Genomic DNA, 13169 nt, shown 5'->3' on the forward strand with positions numbered 1-13169 from the left:
ATTGTTCAACCGGACTACCGTTAACCGTCGCCATCACCGAGACAGCGGGAGGATTTATCTCGCGAAAATACAATAGCGCACGACTCTGCGCGCCGCTACACCGGCCGCGCAGCCTCGCGAATACTTTCCGACGTACGCGAGCGCGCACTTTTGCCCGCGCCTCGCGCGGGACAATTAATTGAAACGAAAATTTGCTCGCGACGAAAACAATTGATCGGAATTTATCCCCGATAAAATATGCATTGCGCTGTATGTATCATGGCTCTATTCGAGCGAGCGTCGAAAACGTTCGAAACACAGCGTTCGAGTGTGTGCTGTGTCGTCATTCTGTTTCTTTAATTAAACGCGGATCTATCGGAATGCGTGTATTTGCTTTGGAAGGCCAGATGTTAATCGTAAATCTTATCAATTAAAGACCCCTGGCACACGCTTCGAATATACGCTCGTAAATCAAAGGTTATTGGCGCGATTGATAATTAGAAATAATAGTTACGGCAAAGATCTCCGAGGTAAAAGCGTCCGGTTTTACTGGAGGCTCGTTCGTTTAATAAACACGTATATATCACCGAAGCGCCGATTTATTCAGATCGCGCGCGCGACAACGAACGACGCGGCACATTCCTGTGGATATTGACGCTGTATAAAAGCAATCGCATCCAGCGCGCCCGGGTATCTCCCGTTCCGTGTCGTAAAAGTACAAACGTGCATTCTGATTCAGCATTATCGGCGACATTATTTATAGAGAATCGAATTTTCAACGCTGCGATGTATCCGCGGATCAGCGGCAGCGGGACGGAACGCGATTTCATGTAATATTTCGGTCGCTCGTAAAATCGGACACCGCGGAAATCGACGCCGCGGTCAATTTTGAATGCGGAAAATTATATTAACGGCGTACGCACGAATGTCATCCGCGCTACGGAATAAGCAATCGAGCCCCATGGGATTCCCCACTGTTTCATCATTGGCGCGACGGGTATTTTTACCTACAGGCTTATTAGCGAGCGAAGGCAAGGGAGAGAGAGAGAGAGAGAGGGAGAGAGAGAGAGAGAGAGAGAGAGAGAGAGAGAGAGAGAGAGAGAGAGAGAGAGAGAGAGAGAGAATGCCCGCATTACGTGACTGGCAAACTTTTATTGCTAATTATTTTTCTCTGTTTACGAGACCTCCGTTACAAGATCTTCACGTTTTCCATCCGCACACGTAATTGAGCGTGACAATAATAAAAGTTACGCAGCTGCCCGCAGCCCCCCGTCTTCCCCGTTCGTTTGGGGTATAACCGTTTGTAGTAACTAGTTTCTGTAACAACTACTATCTCGCGAACACTTATCCCACGCTCGCGAAAAAGAGAGAGAAAGAGGAAGAGAGAGAGAAGCCGTTAATCTCGACGTATAATCTCTCCATTTTCGTGCAAAATAAAATTTACATAGAGACCGGTCGCGTGTTCTCTCACCGAGGTGAAACATAGTCGTGCGTTTCCATTACTTCGCGACGTACTTAGTAAAAATTCGTACGGGACAAGAATCGCGCGTTTATCTCGCCGTCCCGCATGACGATAATGTCCCGCGTGGTGGGAAACGAGTGTTACTCGACGATCGCCGAGTGTACACGTAGGTGCGAATACGGCGTATAAACTATATTTCAACGTAGCAGAAACGGAGGAAGGACACTTTAAAATCGTCGAGTGCCGCCGTGTTTGCTTGCCGTCACGCGCCGTACATCTCTCCCGCGACAGCGGACGGAGGCGCGAACAACCACGATGTATGATAATTAGACGTACTTAAAGAGGGCTTATTGAAATCCTAACTGCAGTAGCGTCCTGCTGCCACGGCGGATAATATTGCGGAGTATACTTGCCATTTCCGCTGCGACGATCGCAGCGAGGACAACAGCGTTGCATCGAAGTGTTATGTAGAAATACATACTTTCTATTCTCATGTTAACGAATCATTCCTATGCCTAATATCCACTATTCAGTTTTAAGACAATGTGACGCTACTCGAAGAAAATAAATTCTCAGGATCTTTACATTAGCAAATCATAAAAAGACGACAACCATTACTGAATACATTTTTAAAAAATTAATATCAATTCAACAATCATTATGTCATTAAAAACCAAAAATATAAAATTTTTTTAAGAGTTTGATAATCTTAAATTTCAGCGAAATATTATTTTTATTTCAATATTATAAGTCATCTCTCTAAAGAGCAATATGATTCATTTTTGGTCAGAAGATATTGTAATTCTATTTGATTTTTTTTTCTCTTGTAAAAATTAATATTTTAATAAAAATAAATATTTTTTTCTCAATAAAACTATACAAAATTGTTTTTTGTAAGAACAAGTTAACTCCGCTCAAGAGTCTAAAATTTTTAAATAATTTTATATTTCTGCTTATATATGAGACAATAATTGTAGATTTGAGGCAATTTTTTTTTCTGTTTAGAAGCGAAGCTTTGCTTATCTGTATTTATCATCTTTCATTCAGAAGGGATAAATAATTTGCCTTTAACCGCCCTAATGTTCTTCTCGACGATTACCTATGTCCACAGGAAATTTCACTCGTAATTTCACACAAGCAAACATCTCTTGATCCTGTAATTCACTGATCGCGCACGAATACGTACGCGCCAGAGATTATATACCGAAATGCCGAGCGCTTCGAGGCTCAAGATGAATTTGGGACATTAAAGCCGGATCCGAATTTCCTGTTAGTTCACCGACATAGCTAACGGGCGCGCGTACAACAGCGACAGTCGCTTAAAACTTGACGTCATACGGATGTCTCGTCGCGCGGACGTTCTAATTAACAATTAACAAGGACGAATCGTTTCGACGGCACCAACTGACGAGGTCTAGTAGCGTGTTTATCAGCTTGTACAACTCGTATGTATATCAGCTACCGACGCACGGGCATAACGACGTCGTTATCGCCATGCTGATCGCCGATCGCTGTGGTCCCGACGCGATACCCTATAACGCGTTCTGATTTCTCGCCGATAAAGTGAATGACAGTAAAACTGGTACGACCGAGAGCCGGACGGCGTGTGTGTACGGTAGCGCATACGTTTGACAGTTTAACGTGGTACCTGGCGTCGACTTACCGGTGCTGACTGGCGACAGCGACGGTCAAACGGTGCCGAAATGGCCGTTGGCTGAAGTGGAACCCGGTCCCATGAATTCCGGCCAGCAGCCAAATTATTCGAGAATGTAAAGATCCTGCCCACAGTCTTCTGTAAATCACGAAAGGCAAATGTAACGTTTATTAACCGTAAATTTGACAATACTTCCTGTAAAATATGCTACTTTATCACCCAGAGGCTCACAATTTATTATTGTATATTTTAACACCGTTAAAATATGCGTTGAAAGCTCAAAATTTATGTGTATTATATTTATATATTTCTTCTTTCTTATACCATTGTAATTGATTTCTGAGGAGGCACTTTACTTAAAAAGAATCCGATTATATATCAGAATAATAAAAATATATGTAATATTTCTCATAATATACGTACAAAATTTTATATAATAATGTTTTTCCCCAAATATATTAAGATTCCGTTAGCACCTTACACTTTTCTCCTAAAGTTTCGTCATAAATCTTACCTTTTGATTATTTCGAGTAAATGTGGGAACGAAAGTTCCGAAGAGTCAAATAAAGAATCAGGAAGAAAATTGATATCCCGAAACCTTTCTACTTAGCAATTCGAGAAGATAATTTTTCATTTTGGAAACTTTAATGTGCGTTTTAATCTGTGCACAGCGGGCACAAAATTCAATAACAATTTATACTTCTCGTTTTTCAATTTTCAATTGGCAATTATATTGCATTCAACGGACAACGCGTTAATGCGTTACTCTCGTGTAATAATTACGTGTGTAAATTGTCGGATACAGGGAGTATTGAGACACGTGTAATCCTACTCCCGAATGTATAATCTGTCGCGCCGATTACCCGGTTTATTTGAATTTAATTAATTATAGCTTATGCCGCCGGATTTGTTTGAATATCCCTTCGCGATAGCGTAGGCGGGAGTCGGCATGCCGTGTGCACGCGCGAAAAACAAGAGAGCCGAGAGCGAGAGAAAGAGAGAAAAAGTTCGCATTGTTTTCGATTTTAATACTTCTGTCAATAACGCCAACAACCTTTTCATGTTGGAAACGTGCTTCGTCAGAACGTTCACGGCTTTCAATGGCTGTCTCGATGAATCATTTTGCCTGATTTCAAAACATAATGAATTCACGTGTTTATACGTCGCGAATGCGAAAATAAATTGAGAAACGCCAGGACGCATCCAGCACACACTCCGAGTTCTCCATTAAAAATGCGTTATTTCGATTAAGCAGGTGCGCGTGCATCGGGCGTGTAAAAATTCGCCGCGGCCGCCGCCACCACCGCGACGCCGCCTCTCGATAAACAACAACGAGTGAATGCGTCGTGCGGTTATCACGCTCCGCGTATCCATCCACTGCCGAGTACCAGATAACACTGCATAAAGCCTCCTCCACGATGAACACGTGTCGCTAATAAACGTCATTCCAGCATGTGCGACGAGAGATTGATTCTATTAATACGAGTAATTACCGAGTGTACTTGGCGCCGCATGCATAATGTAATTTCAAGCCCACTCCTCTCTCTCTCTCTCTCTCTCTCTCTCTCTCCTCGTGATCCTTCCCTTTCTCTCTTTCTCCGCCTCTGTCTCCCGTTCATTACCCGCGAGCGCGCTTTTAGCGCCGTATATTTAAAATCCGATTTAATCCGCCTCTCAGCCAATCTCTCCCTCCCCCCCCCCCCCTCTCTCTCTCTCTCTCTCTCTCTCTCTCTCTCTCTCTCACTCTCTCTCTCGCCACTCATCTCGCCACTGCAACTATTTGACCGCAAAAAAAATATTCCCCACTAAATTCGTTTGATTCGTACTTGCAACATCCAATCGAGCGACCGCTTGCAACACCGAGAGATCACGTTTATTTCATATTCCGAGAATTTCATATGCGCCGTAAAGTAAACATGATTATAATCTACTGATCTCCTCAACAAAGTTCCTTCACGTGCAATGCAACTCTGCAGCGCTATGCAAAATTATTGTGCTCTCGCATAATTCTTCATACATAATCACATTTACATCTTACGGTTCTTTTCTTTTGCTTTTATTTGACTATCTGTACTAATTCTTATGATTTTATTATTTAAAAAATTGTCACGACTTAGATCGTACACAAATATTCTCTAGAACAATTTCATTTACGCATTCGTGGTTAATCGATCTCGCAAAAGTTTCTATTCATCACAGCTCTTCGTTAGAAATCACAATCGTAATTTTTCCTTATACAAAATACAATACTGGTTATAGAGCGGAGGCGGGTAATCGAGACCCGCGGTCTTAAAGCGGTTTCCTTAAGTAGGGTTCGATATTCCCAGGACACACTACTCCAATCATATTAAAGACGATGTCACCGAGGGAGGGCGACGATGAAGAGGATGAAGTAGAAACAAGGGTCGAGCGGAATCGGGCAAGTAGGCGAAACAAAAGACTAAAGGACTGCAGTCGACAAGTTATGCAGAGCCCCCGGAGCGTGCATTTGACTAAGCTCGGACCCTCTCTTCCTCCGTCTCTTCCTCATCATCTTCTCTTTCTTCTTTTTCTCTCTTCCCTTCTTCTTACTCCTCCACGTCTTTCTTCTTCTCGCTATCTCATTCCACTCCATATTCTTCTTTTTCTTCTTCCTCTTTCTTCTCCTCTTTCTCGCTGACTGTGACTTTATCTTGGTATAGCAGCTTCTTTCCGCTGATTACGTATGCGCGAGAGAGACGAGTCCAGGCTTATGAAAGTGCAAGGTGGATGAGTGCGGGCCCTCTGCCTTAGTGTCCTCTCCACCTCCGGTACGGAAGAGACGAGAGGCAATAAATAAGACGTACTGAATGTAACCCAGCAAAACCTTGTCGAGTTTCCACGTACGCCGAAGAAGAGAGAGAGGTATAACTTTTCTCAATACATACACAGGTACAGTATATATATATATGTATATATGTTCTGAGTAATACATAAACGTAACTTCAGTAGTTTGTAAGTACGGATTATCTATTGGAAAAGTGTCTCTGGCATTGCCTTTCCTCAACAAATCTTTCTTAAAACAATCTTGAAACAAAACTGTTCTGAATTTAACAAACTTAATGCAACGTATAACAGAATTAATCCAAACATTAACATAAACTATATAAAAACTATATAAAGTAAAAATTTTTTTTAATTTTACTAATTATTATACAAAGAAAATTTAAGTAAAAATTATGGTAAGCAGTGAGCGCGGACCAAACGAATTATAAAATGTTTACTATGTTTCTCATCAAACTACACAGTAATCATGGGTGTATAAAATAAATCGATCTTTGTTGTCGGAACAATTTTACTACTTTACCGATTTAATTAAAATTTGTTTTAAAAAATCAAAATTAGATTCAATAACTCAAAAATTTTTTAAACATACTGTTTTCACTTGTCACTCCAGGGACAAAAATCGGTTTATTTTATCCAGTTATCTTTTCATGTAATACGGTCTTTTCAAATCTTCTCAACAATTATTTATAAAAAATGACATAAAAATAGCATCTGAATCTACTTCGCTCATTACTTAATGATACGTATAATGTTCTATATAACATTTAATCTTTCTCAATAATTCAATAACTCAATAATTTCAGACTTTTGTCTACCCGCATGAAAAAGCTATTCATATCCATTCCACGTCATATTATATCAGAATTTTACTGACAATAGCATCATATCTTGTATAAATAATATATTCTTAATTAAATTTCATGTTTAATTAAATCCAATAAAGTACAAGTATTTCCGTCCTTATCTTTACGTCTCCTTATCCACGTCACGTGTCACATTACGCTAGATTCCGCGATCATGTCTATCACACGGAAGAACAGATTAATAACTTAGGCGAACGTCTATCGAATATTTTAACATTAATTGCTATCCTAATTGAAGTCTGAAGATCGCGTGTATCCAATTTCTTCCAACAATCAGCCCCCGCCGGCGGTCAACAGGCAGCTTCGAAAGAAGCTAAATAATACGCAAATAGCGGCAGCGCGCGGAATATCATTATATTATATTTGGATCAACGGTCGTAATTACGCTTAATCGGGCGATTTTAATTGATGGCGCAATCGGTCCCGCATCCGCCGAATCGTATCATCAGAACTTTCACTTCGGCCGCATTAATAATACTCGGCACCCTAAGCGGCCGCGAGGCTCATTAAAAATTACGACATCGCTCAGCAACGGCGGGATGTCATTAACGAAATCGAATTACAGCCCTCCCGACTTCCCATAGTCGCTGCCGCATGTAAATCTAACGTAGGTGTACATATGAAAGCGAACGCGGATGAATCGCACGTATCTACGCAATATACTCGAGTATTTTCACCGAGCACACACAAGCCGCGTTCCAACATCTCAAATTTTAATATACAATATTCTTCCTGATGCAGCACGTCTTCATGCGAGGAATATTTTGCCTACGAGACAGAAAGTCGGCGGAAAGATGAATGGATACTGGTAGCATAACCGGAATGAAGAACCCTAAAAGCTCGATAATCGTTAATAACTCCTTCCTTCTCATCCGCTCCTCTCCTCTCGCGAAAATCCTCTCTCTTCCCGACTGATCTTAAGAATTCCCACGAACGAAGAAATCCCAGGATTGTCGGTGAGGTACCTTAAAGGAAGAGGAATCCATCTCTATCGCCAATTCAGCTCTATGCGTGTGCCTCTTTCTCTCTCTCTCTCTCTCTCTCTCTCTTCCTACCAACCCTCTCCCTTTCTGGCTTCTTCAAAGATCGAGATATTCCATCCCTCGGAATTAATATGCACCGACTGGTTAACATCGAGCGAATTCCCAGACAGACACGTGAATCCAAGGGGATTCGACGCGCACCTTTATGAAGGTGCTTCGGCACGAACCACTCACGCGGATAGGCTCTCCCATTACAAAGCCAAATCTTGTTCTAAGGAAGTTCCCCAGTGGTTTCACTACAGTATCACATCAAAGAGGATTAGTATTCTAGCAATGTATCTTCGTCTTATATTTTCGAGGGAGGCGTGGTATCGACAACGGCGTAACGTATTATCTTCAATTATCAAATGTCACTTGCCTGCGAATACGCCATAGGCCATTTCCTGTTATATATTCTACATTTTACAAGGCGCACCATATCCCGATCGAAAATCGCATACGTGGTAAGGTGCTTTAAGAAACAAAACCGGCCGCACACACTAAGTAGTTAATATACGTCAGGCTGTAATCAGAAATGCTACCCGCCGACTCACGGGCCCTCATTTGCACACCGTGCACACTTCGTGCTTCATATCGCGTAAAAAATATCGGTGGCTCGTACGTGGCCCGACATGCCGAGGAATCACGATCAGGCGCCGACAACATTTCGCCGAGGTACAAACAGGTTTCCCGCGAGAACTCACTCAGTCGCGAAAAAGTTGCCTAATTACGCACGAATCCGAGCGACGCGGGTGAAAGGCGAAATCATGCGACTCGTGCCGACAATGGCGATCCGAATGGGTCTACGAAATTACGATCGTTATCCGGTCGACGCGACGACATCAAATACCGCTGGCGAATCGGTAATTCGTGGGAGGAGGAGGAAGAGGAGGAGGAGGAGGAGGAGAAGGAGGAGATCGTAAACTTCCTTCTCGTGCTAATATCCGAGGCAAATCATCTAGAATTATTGCGGCGGCCGACGAATCATTTTCAACCGTCGGTACCGGATCGTCGGCAATTTCAATATATTTCTCGGGATTACAAACACTCGGAGGGGCTCATCAATTTTGCATTATCTCTCACCGCCCCTACCCCTGAGCAAGCTATTAGAGGACTGATCGATCGTTGCGGATAATCCACATTACTCGCTCGGGGCTGACATACAGAACTACCCGCCCGGTTACACGGAAGCCAGAACCTCACCGTGTAATTCCGGTAGCAAGGTCAAGGGCGATAATTACAGTCATGAAAAACGACACCAAGCTCTATCGCGATATCCGCTATCCAAGGATCGTTATCACTATCTGCTAACAAGCTCGTTTTTCATCAATTACATAGATAGAAGATATCACCGGAGGGGGAGGGGCTCGAATTGATTCGACAAGAATACTACATCACCTGGAATTATGGGATCAAAATTGATTTCACAGATTGCGAAAGTAATTAGAGGAGGAAATTTCTTATTTTATCATTAGAGAAAAATTAATTTTAATTACACCTGACACGACGAGATTAATGAAGAAGAATGTATCAACATCATCTTGCATGACGGTCATTCACTGCGACAATGATTAATGACAAAATAATAATTGTATTCGGATGGAATTTATTTCAGCGAGGCAGCTTGTTGTAGAAGGAATTCATAAACTGTCCCGCAAATTATATACATCAGGCGAAACTTCGATAACTTTGGCCACGCTGTAAAGTTTTCATTTCACGCAAACTTTACAGAGCTGCCGATTCTCTCTGGCTCGGATACGCGCCACGTCCCGCAATTAAATAAAGTCATCCGGAATAATATTTTCTTTCGGTGAATCTTCTCGTGGCAAATTGTTTCCCAGGCTGTTGGGCTACGCCGAAATACTAAGTCGTTTCGTTTTTTTTCTTTCTCGTCGTTTTGTGTTTCAACTAGTTTCGCGCAACCTGTCCTAATCCCCCCCACCCCTTCTTCATGCCGTTACGTCTCGGTCTTTACCCTCCACACTGGCAACGAACTGTGTATAACGTATATATCGAGAACGAGTCCAAAGACGGACGAAGAGCAAGGCGTAAGAGAGGAAGGGAGAGAAGGCATCATGGTATGGATAATTAACACGAGCCGGCTTCCCGCGCCGGCTCGTGCTATATTTGCTCGAGTAGGAGACGAGCAGGGAGCCAAGGCCAGAAGGCACACAACGAGATGGCGAAACTGCTTCCCATCATTGCGGCATAGCGAAGTGAAATTAGGGATGCCCTGTAAGGATATTTATAAAAGGGTTAATTAAGGGCGCGCGCTGAAGCCGCGCGAGCGCGTTCGAATGGCTCAATCTTTCCCGTGGAAGTCTCCGCTACCTTTTTACAAGCCGTATATTTTTCATATTTTATATCACTTGGAAAAATTCCCCGTTGGACTGTTTCTTTTCGCCCGCTCGTAAAAATACAAGCTCGTAAAAATGTCCTTTTTAATACGGTCCTCAAATTGTCTCTTTAATGCTCGCAGAAACCGGATTAATTCTCGTAAATGCGCCGCGCTCTATGAAATCAGAAATCGCTGCGGGAACCTTCTAATTCGTTTAATTGAATAACTAGGTTGATTAGAAACGGGTATAAATTATAGACAACGTTCATACTTGTTTTTCCTAGTAAAATTGACTGCTAGTGGATTTTCTAAATTATCGCCACATTAATTATTTTTCATTTGAAAAATAAACTGGATGTCTCTCTCCCTCTTTCTCTGTTCTACATTACAACATAATAAATAAGTTTACAAAAGGATTAGAATAACAAATTCCTAATTAAAATTTGTACCGTTTAATAAAAATGAATAATAATTCTTACAACAAAATAAATACCTATTTTTTAATATAATCTGTCTTATAATAAAAAATAATTATAAAATTACTAATCAAACAATTGTTCTTTCATTAACAATATTTCTGTACCTTATTTCTGTACCTCCATGTGCGCAAGCACTTATGATATCATGTATGCGTTTTCTTATAATCTCTTCGTATCATTTTTGGCATTAATTAGATACATTTTTGTTCGAGGAGTTGCATTTCAACACGGAAAGTAATCTTACGCAAAAACTTTTTAATACCGACTTGTTAATATGCATGTCGTACAATCTGATACTCTCGATATACTGTCAGACTCTCATTAATAATGTCTACTTAACTACTAATTCCTCGTTACGCCCCGGTAATCCAACCTACTTGGCGTTCAGACTTTGATTGAAAATCGTGCAGATTATTATTTTTTCTTCTTAGCACAGTTTTTATTAATCGGAATAAAATATTTCACAAAGTCCTCATCACGTCATGAGATGATTTATCCGCGAGAGATTTATATAAATAAATATATATATATCTTTATTGCGCGCAAAGAAACAATACATGTACACAAAGTGAGTATATCAATTGAAATTCTTTAGTGCGGAAAATCAGCAAATGTATATTCGTGCGCGCGAAACAGGAAACTTCTGTTTGTCAGTGTCAATATCAGTATCAATTAGCCGATGCGCGCGTTGCATTGCAAATTATCCTGTTAATTACGACCATCCTAATTAGCCAGCCGAGATATCTATTCTATTATCCATCCGATGTTCTGATTGGCTGTGCTTCCTCGACCATCATGTACTACCATCACCACCATGCAAAGATTCCTACCACTAAGCTCGTCGACCGCGTCCAGAACGGCGCCGCGAAAGAACACTCTCTCTCTCTCTCTCTCTCTCTCTCTCTCTCTCTCTCTCTCTCTCTCTCTCTCTCTCTCTCTCTTCTTTCGTAAGCTTCGTTGATCTTCATCATCCGTCACGTCTCGCCCGTTTTCGCCACAGAGTCACGGCGTTTGATCACGTTTCAAAGCTGCGTCGCGCACCGCACGCAGACCTTTAATAAAGAACGGCGAACCGGCGTCGTCATGGTGAATGTTATTCCCAGTATATACATGTATATACGCAACTGACGACGTTAAGCCGCGATCCTGACCTCGACGGAACATCATGACGATGTTCTCACTTTCTCTCTCTCTCTCTTCTCTCTCCCCCCTTTGCCTTCCCTCCTCAACATCACGGGCAACTCTTCCGCGTACTCAGGTGCGAGATACGATCGAGACTACGACACTACACTCGTAACCGGAAATGCGCGCTGTAGCGCACCGTCGGCCGTTCGCGCGAAACGGGCGTCGAGACGCGTAAAGAGACAAACGCGCGAGATGCCAGCTCGTAAAGCCGGGGTCTCACTCATCCTCGCTTTCCACCGAGAAGACGGTAGTTTTGCTTCGCGCGCGCGCGGCAACGAAGACCGACGCAAATCTGGACGGGCTGACGGCCCGTTAAATACACTGAACGCCAGGAGAAGCCGACACACGTCCGAGTCCGCCGGCGATAAAACCTCTCCCGGTCATGAAAGCCGTCTATCGATAAGCGAATATTTACTTTTGACGAACGGCACTTGTGCCCCGTAGAGAAAGAATTGTTTGAACAGGACGTGGATGGTATCGGGCACGGTAAATCCTGTTAACGAAATTCATGCTTTTCCTCGAGCGAGCGTGAAAATATATATTTTAGCGTACATCGAGAGAGTCGAGATAGTTTGGCATTTTGCCTTCTGCGCGAAAATAAAAGTAAAAGGGAACATTTGATATCTGAAGACTGGTCCGACGCCTTCGTTTGCCACGTCTTTCCCTACTTTTTTTTTTTCTTTCTTATCTCTCTGACATTGGCAAACTGTCAAGTCTCTGCATCTCGGAGATAAAGAATTCACACTTTCTCGGCGAAAGATATTCACAGTGTCGTATTCTCGGCTGGCTGGAAACGACGAGTGTTTCCCGTCGAAAGACGACACACGGAACGTTGGCGTGACGTTTTTCAGCGTTTCCGTATCTATTACTCTGTTTCCACGAAAAAGACGTTCGATAAACGAAATATTATAATGCGCTAGCAATATTTTATTCAATGTTTATTATTGGCTACCGAAATTCACGATTCTCAGTGCAAAAAGAAGTTTAGCAAGTTAAATAACGATGTTAATTAAACAATTCGAAAATAGAAATATCTAAAACTGCGGCTATATTTCTACACAAACTTAATCGTGTTAGTAATCGATTTTTATTCAAAATGAGAGAAAATTAATTACTAACAAATTATATCTATGCCATGAACTATAGATGGACTATCACCAAGCAGAAGTCGCGCAATTGCAGTGCAGAATTTAATTCCAGTTACTAGTACAATAGGCCTAGCATCAAAGAAGTGTTCTTTCTTCGACAGAATCCGAGAGAACAAAAGAACGATTTTACAATTACATCTGCGAAGAATAGCGAATGCTTCTATTCATTAAAATCCCTTGAAAGTCGATTTTCTCGGAAAGCAATGGCAGCCACGAGAGATTCGACTTTTCAAT

General features: G+C 42.0%; 1 long non-coding RNA gene across 1 annotated transcript in view; it reads right to left on the reverse strand.

Annotated features, from left to right (window-relative positions):
• The window catches only part of LOC105840116, a 167931-nt gene that overhangs the window by 116858 nt on the left and 37904 nt on the right, over positions 1 to 13169 (reverse strand). Inside the window, exon 2 of the long non-coding RNA XR_003626481.2 lies at positions 3105 to 3233. This is a non-coding gene — a long non-coding RNA (uncharacterized LOC105840116). The remainder of the gene's footprint in view (positions 1 to 3104; positions 3234 to 13169) is intronic.

Source organism: Monomorium pharaonis, chromosome 3, assembly GCF_013373865.1.
Source record: "Monomorium pharaonis isolate MP-MQ-018 chromosome 3, ASM1337386v2, whole genome shotgun sequence".
Lineage (NCBI taxonomy): Eukaryota > Metazoa > Arthropoda > Insecta > Hymenoptera > Formicidae > Monomorium > Monomorium pharaonis.